This window comes from Lissotriton helveticus, chromosome 5_1, assembly GCF_964261635.1.
Source record: "Lissotriton helveticus chromosome 5_1, aLisHel1.1, whole genome shotgun sequence".
Taxonomy (NCBI): domain Eukaryota; kingdom Metazoa; phylum Chordata; class Amphibia; order Caudata; family Salamandridae; genus Lissotriton; species Lissotriton helveticus.
Window position 1 is genome coordinate 1,362,460,485 of NC_136065.1, and position 7,871 is coordinate 1,362,468,355.

A 7,871-nucleotide genomic window follows, 5' to 3' on the forward strand; every position below is an offset into this window, starting at 1 on the left:
AGGTCGGACAAGGAACATTCACCAGAACTTCGTGGGTGCCTTGGCCGCCTACTTTTAGTTCCCCATCTTTATTCAAGGTTGGGAGAATGTGGCTCTCCGCTGGCAGAGCCATTGGGAGTACATCTGTGGTGGCCCTGCCACCAATCAGAACGGCTTGCCTAGGGTGGTCGCCATTCAGGGTGGTGTCAGGACTCTCCGGGTCCCCCATGTCAACCACGGCGATCCCAGACAGAAAAAATCCAGGATCTTGATCCACGTGCTGGGCCAATACTCCCTGCACACGAGGGGAAAGAAAGTAATTTTGTCATTTCTACTAAAATATTCACATTTTGGGGGATCAGTTTTTCGAAATGACATAAGTGAGAGCCGGTCTGGTATGGTGCCATGGCAATGTGCATCTTCCATCACAGGTTTTTCTCCCCTTAAATGGCTCACACAGAGACATGAGTCACTTCAAGGGTAAAACGTCTCCCAGCCAGGCAGCAAACTTTAAATTGCCAGGGTGGTTTCAGTTGGTTGGTCAAACTGGTTCATTTGATCAAGTTATAAAATAATTTATCATTCAAGTTTAGAAATGGCATTGGATCAAAAGTAGCTGGTCTACAGAGTTAGAGAAAATTCCATAAAGCATCCATCAGGCATTTTGCTGGCTAGGTGGAGCCTCGGAGTAGTAGTGCCTTGTGGAACTAGACGTGAATCCCAGGTAATGACTTCCGTATTTATTCATCTCAATATGAAATGGATGATTCCAGCTACACAACTGGCTGGGGATCTTATACGAGTTTTCTGAAAGATCCAGGCAAGAAATAAGAGGAGTTTGACCTACAAAGAGACACGTTTTCCAGACTTTGAGTCCTTTCTTTTTACAAAGTAGATAATTTCCTCTGAATCTCACATTCATTTCTCCCATAAATTACAAAATTGGAGTTATGGCATTTCTCAGAAGCTACTGGGACCGCTCAGATGAACTGCTCAGAGGAAGAAAGGAATTTGACTACATTTTCATGCTTAGCTTAGAGACATTTGCAATTGGGGGGATAACTAATTTAAAGTTCATATCTGATTTTCACAGGGCTTGCTTTTGAGAGCGAAAATTAATATTATCCACTTTGACCTATTGCTCTAAGAAAAGATTCAAAATTGAGTTGAAGCCGTTTCTAGCACTGTGGGAGTGAAAAGCATGCAGTCCTTAGATTTTTACCAGTAGTTTGTGACAGCTGTCACGTCTCAGCAAAGTACAAATGAGAAATGTTAAGCCTGTACCAGAACCGTAATGAATATCTTACAACAGTGGCTACCAGGGGCCGTATTATGCAATGTGGCGCATTTTCCTTATTAGCACCGGGTGCATCTTTCAAAAGGTTTGCTCGGCGCTAACAAAGAGAGTGCACAGTATTAGACTGAATGCGCTGTCCCCAGGGCAGCTGTGAACTCGTGCTGCCCTCGGGGCAGCGCATTCAAGTGAAATACAGAGCAGCTTTGAAGCAGCCACTCTGTGTTTCACTGTGTAGACGGCAAAACGCCTGCACTTTTAAGAGGAGTGAGGGATCCCCTTGCAAGCAGGTGCAGTGAGTGACCGCACCCACCTGCAAGGGGATTTCTAGGGGGGTCCATAGGACCCCCTTCACCCCTTCTAGAGAGCTGCCATCAGGGGCGCACTGACAGCTTCTTTACCTTTGCGTCTGCATCTGTGATACTGCGCGGGCACAGAGGCAAAGAGATTCCCTCATTTAGATGGGGCCACGGGTCCATGCAAATGAGGGAACGCCCTCTGATGAATGTGCTGACGCTATATGTGCACCAGCGCTATCTGTATAACAGAAGGGGGCCACACAGGTGCCTGAGGCCCCTTCTGTAATGCCCGAGTGACTGAGGCGTGAAGCGGGCGCAAACAACTGTTGCGCTCCCGGGACACTTTATAAAATACGGCCCCAGAATGCTAAGAAAGGTCACACAATATGGAGTATAAGGTACATGCTTCCAGAAGCCACAAAATGACCAAGTTACACAGGTAACTAGTGATTTTTTAGGTTTCGGCTCTAGACAGCGCATGCGCTGACTCAAAAAGAGACATGTATCCACTTTGTGGTCTTGGGTAGGGGTGGGCAGAAAACTACGCTCTGAAAGCGTATTGGATGAAGCCAGCCACCCCTGCTGCCTGGCCCAGTCCCTGCTTCTGAAAGCAGCCAGGCCAGGGAGAGCCTGCCTGGGCCCCAGTGGACCCCCGTCCGGACCCTCGGCCGGCTTGCACGACGGGGGGCTCCAGCACCCTGGGGCCCGCCGGACACAGCACGAGCCCCGGGCCCGGTCCCAGCTTCCCAACCCCATCCATGCCGGGGAGAGCCTCCCCAGGGCCCAGCAAACCCCCGTCACCAGTGCCCGGACCCTCGGCTGGCTTGCAGGAGGGGGGTCACTCACCCCGGAGCCGGCCGGACGGTGCTCAAGCCCCGGGCCCGGTCCCAGCTTCCGAGCCCTAGCCAGGCCGAGGAGAGCCTCCATGGGGCCCGGTAGACCCCTGTCCCCAGCACCCAGACCCTCGGCCGGAACCAAGGAGGGTTAAGCCCAGGCCACCTCCTCTCCACGACGGCCTGCCTGGGGAGCCCCTTTTCCTCGACTATTAAGCCCCCACTATATGAATTTTGGGGAATGACAAAAATTGGAGTTAGCCCGGCCGCCAGCCCGCAGGGCCATCTGGTCACCCAGCTCACAGGGCCATCTGGTCCCCCTGCCCGCAGGGCCATCTGGTCACCCTGCCCAGAGGGCCTTCTGGTCACCCTGCCCACATGGCCATCAGGTCACCCTGCCCGCAGGCCATCTGGTCAGCGACCAGATGGCCGGGGACGACCCAGCACCCAGTTGGCCTGGGAGGGAGCCGTAACCAGTCGCCCTTGCAGTTCGGCGAGGGTGGCCAGGCGCACCGAGGTAGCCGCTCTGGAGGTTCCTTCCCCCGGGTGGCTGCTGCTCACCTCCCTGCCCGACTTGTCCGGGAGCAGCGGGAAGGGGAGGCCATCTGGTCACCCTGCCAACCCACGAGGGATGGTGGCCCCCGTCCCCGCACCCCAGTGGGGCAGGGACAGGAGGGGAGGCCCCCGTGCCGAAGGGCACGTGGTGGTGGCGGCCTCCTTCGGACCCACGTTAACCCCTCCGCATTCCTCCCGCCGACCTGGCAGCAGAGGGACCCACCCCTGGGTGTGGTTGAGGGAGGCATACGCGGGCACACACGCACGGAGAGACAAAAGCTTGGCTCAGAGGATGACTTTCAATAGATCGCAGCGAGGTAGCTGCTCTGCAACTTGCGAAACCCTGACCCAGAATCAGGTCGTCTACGAATGATTTAGCACCAGGTGCCCCATGAACATGCGGTGCACTGATGGCGATGGAGGCGGCCCCCTTCTGTCCGCGCTCCGGTCCCCAAGCGAGCAGCTCTATACAACGCCCCCCCCCGAGAGAGGCCGGCTATCCCAGGCCAACCGAGGCTCCACGGCACTGCAGTATCGTTATGGTTTATGGGGGATTCTGACTTAGAGGCGTTCAGTCATAATCCCACAGACTGTAGCTTCGCCCCATTGGCTCCTCAGCCAAGAACATACACCAAATGTCTGACCCTGCGGTTCCTCTCGTACTGAGCAGTATTACTATTGCAACAACACATCATCAGTAAGGTAAAACTAACCTGTCTCACGATGGTCTAAACCCAGCTCACGTTCCCTATTAGTGGGTGAACAATCCAACGCTTGGTGAATTCTGCTTCACCATGATAAGAAGAGCCGACATCAAAGGATCAAAAATTAACGTCGCTATGAACGCTTGGCCGCCACAAGCCAGGTATCCCTGTGGTAACTTTTCTGACACCTCCTGCTTGAAACCCAAAAAGTCAGAAGGATCGTGAGGCCCCGCTTTCACGGTCTGTATTCATACTGAAAATCGAGATCAAGTGAGCTTTTGCCCTCCTGCTCCGCGGGAGGTTTTTGTCCTCCCTGAGCTTGCCTTAGGACACCTGCGTTATCGTTTGACAGGTATACCGCCCTAGTCAAACTCCCCACCTGCCACTGTCCCCGGAGCGGGTCGCGCCCACTGGGCGCTTGGAACCAGAAGTGAGAGCCCCACAGAACTCGCCCTGCCTCACCGGGTAAGTGAAAAAATGATAAGAATAGTGATATTTCACCGGAGGCCTGAGGGCTTCCCACTTATCCTACACCTCTCATGTCTCTTCACAGTCAAGCTCAACAGGCGCTTCTTTCCCCGCTGATTCTGCCAAGCTCGTTCCCTTGGCTGTGGTTTTGCTAGATAGTAGGTAGGGACAGTGGGAATCTTGTTCATCCATTCATGCGCGTCACTAATTAGATGACAAGGCATTTGGCTAATCTGTACCACCTCGCGGTGGCTCATTCTGGGTTATTATGCTGCCCATCAGCGTCAATTCGGTTTTGCTTCCAACAATACAACATTCTTTCGCTCCGGAGTACAGCCACAAATGCTGTCCTCACTGGAACTGGGATCACGTATAGGCCAGAGATAGTACACCCTGCAGTACTTTTCCAACAATTTTAAGATTGACTACGAACAGTCCTGAGAAATTAAAATATGATTAGCAGGACATCAATAATCAATGTGTGATAATTATGTGTATGCGATTATTTGAGACCTATTCATCAATCAAGACATTTCAATAAGTATGATGTACACACTATATCTACATTGTTATAAGCACACATATATAACACAAAAATACACATCTACAAATTACACATCTAATTAGAAAAAGCACATCTAGAAAAATTCACATCTATAAAATTTATATCTCTACTAACTCTTGTGTCAACTATAAACCTATATGTTAAAACATTATGCTTTATAAGGGAGACATGTGTGCTGCAAGAAGGTGTACATCTCAGTATAAGCTTGATACTCTATTGTCCATGAATACTTGGCACATTTTAAGAGTGTCCATTAAAGTAGTCAGGCAAACGTTTTTCTTGAATGGAAATGCCATTTGCAGACCTAAATCAACCAGAACAACATCATTACATTGAGGCCAAATACCACGACATCCAACGATAAAGCCATGAAATTTAACAGTGTTGCATTTTGTGAGATCTTTGATTTGCTGTGACAGAGCCCGATAGTATTTCACTTTACTCTCAAACGCTAATTCAAGGGAATTCTGAGAATTTTCATAACGAATTGACACATCAATCACTACAGCTGTACCATTTTTGGTAAACACTACATCTGGTTTTCGTAGTTCTCCTTGATTATTCTTAACATGAGGTTCCCTATATGCCAGTGGTGGCTGGTGACATTTGAAAGTGGCGGGGCGTAAACTTATTGTCGCACTGCACAATGGCGAGCAAGCGTACAGAGCGAGCCCGAACAACCCACAGGTTTTTTGGGGGGGAAATTGTGGACAAATGATGCATTTTCAAGCAAACTTGAGGAAGCAGGAACTTAATAAAGCAATATGATTTCATTATTTATCAGTTAAGAAATTCCATATGTCTTCTGTTACATTTTTCGACCCTTTTCAGCATTCACAAACATTACTCATTTACTCCCACTGACTAACAGTTCTGTTTCCTTTTTCACCACATAGCTTTTCCTACTCATTGCCCACATCATCAGGCCCTTTCCCTCACTTCACCGCTGATCTCTCAATCCGGCCCTGCATATTTAAAAAAAAGACCAGGGCAGTTCAAAATGTCCAATATGGTATTCATTAATGAGGTAAAGGGTAATAGGGCTGAACATCAAACCAATTGTGTTTTTACGTAGATGCTTGAAAGACAAACTGCTGCCTATTCGTTTAACATGGAGATTGGTGTTTACTCGTCTTTCTACCTTTATGAATGATATTGTTAAGAATGTCAAACGAAGGTGCACAGGGCCTCAATCTGGGCAATGCCTATAAAACCAACGCCCCCTACCCCTCCCCCCCCCCCCAACTACTGCCACGGAATCAAAGTCACTCTACCGGCCGGGCCCTCAGGCGTCAGTAAAGTAAATTATAGCAGCAGTGTCAACATTAAAAACAACACTTAAACAGTCTTCGGAAGTTCAGGCATGCATGTTAACTTTTAGTCTACTCCGAGGGCAGCACCGGGAGCCAGGGAATGTGTGTTTCCTGTCAGCTTGTGCCTGGGCCCCTGACCGCAAGTATGAGTCCAACCTGCGCCACGTGTATATGTAACATACACTAACAAGCGCCCATGCCTCTAAAGCCACCCCCACGACCCCCCAACTACCACCACAGAATCAAAGTGTCACCCTGCTGGCTGGCCCGCAGGCGTCCGTAATGTAAATTATCGCCGGATTTGCAGCAGTGATACAAATTTAAAACAACACTTAAACACTGCAGTGCCCCTATATTTAAGAGGTTGTTGTGGGTGGTGGCGCGGTCGCTTCTCAAATTCACATACCCGTGTGTTACCGACGTGACCACCTTGATGTTCTCAAGTCGGGCTCCTCGTCCGTCCTGACCAAAAGGACTGCAGTGCACAGCGTGGCAATTGTTATGAGAGCACGCACACGCCACGATGAAGCAAGGCAATGTATAATAAATAAAATAAAAGTCAAACTTACCTTCTTCCCGCCTTCAAGTTCCGAGTCCGAGACTCCACCAGACCTCCGACTCCCGCCGACGCCGTCCTGTTCTTTTGAATTCCGTGCTCGTCGTCACCAGTGCAGGAAGGCTGCAGGCAGCCTCCCTCCCCTCCACCACAGCACAGCGCTGTGATTGGTTCGGCCGGCTGCCCCAACACCACGTCATTTCTCTGTATGCTGCAGCATACAGAGAACAGGGAGAATGGGAGGGGTTACTCGAGGGCAGGGGGGAGCGGCTTGCCCGCTGTTATTAATACAGTTAATACTGTCTGTTTGGACAGCCTCTCAGGCTGCCCAAACAGACAGTATTAACAACAGTGGGGAAAGCCACTCCCCCCTGCCCTCGAGTAACCCCTCCCACTCTCTCAAGCAGTTTCTCGCCGTGCGAGAAGGCAGAAACAAATGGTAGTTCTCTACTATTTGTTTCTGCCTTCTCACACGGCGAGAAAGCCGTGAGGCGGTGCCCAAACGCCCCCATGGAGGATCCGCCACTGCTATATGCCATCCAACCACACCTTTTTGCTCTATCAATGAGCAATTCCAGAATTGTGTTATGTCTTTTTATCCTAATGTCCTTAGTTTTAGGACATGCGCCTGAAATATGAGAAATTGTTTCACAAACATCAAAGATCTCGTTTGAATATTTGCTACTACCACCAAGATCTGCACTTGCGGCGGCTCCACCTGGGCCCTCGCCCTGGGCTTCTGTGCTCACCGCAGCGGCCCTCCTACTCATCGCGGCTTAGCCCCCGCGGCTCTCAGCACCGGCGACGGGCGGGTATGGGCCCGACGCTCCAGCGCCATCCATTTTCAGGGCTAGTTGATTCGGCAGGTGAGTTGCTACACACTCCTTAGCTGATTCCGACTTCCATAGCCACCGTCCTGCTGTCTATATCAACCATCACCTTTTCTGGGGTCTGATGAGCATCGGCATTGGGCGCCTTAACCCGGCGTTCGGTTCATCCCGCAGCGCCAGTTCTGCTTACCAAAAGTGGCCCACTAGACACTCGCATTCCATGCCGGGCTCCACGCCAGCAAGCCGGGCTTCTTACCCATTTAAAGTTTGAGAATAGGTTGAGATCGTTTCGGCCCCAAGACCTCTAATCATTCGCTCTACCAGATAAAACTGGGGGCTCCAAGCGCCAGCTATCCTGAGGGAAACTTCGGAGGGAACCAGCTACTAGATGGTTCGATTAGTCTTTCGCCCCTATACCCAGGTCGGACGACCGATTTGCATGTCAGGACCGCTACGGACCTCCACCAGAGTTTCC

The 7,871-nt window shown here is 50.7% G+C and overlaps 1 pseudogene; it reads right to left on the reverse strand.

Moving 5' to 3' along the window:
* Positions 1–3,232: 3,232 nt before the first annotated feature.
* Positions 3,233–7,871, reverse strand: part of LOC144756699 (28S ribosomal RNA) — a 5,289-nt pseudogene continuing 650 nt past the window's right edge.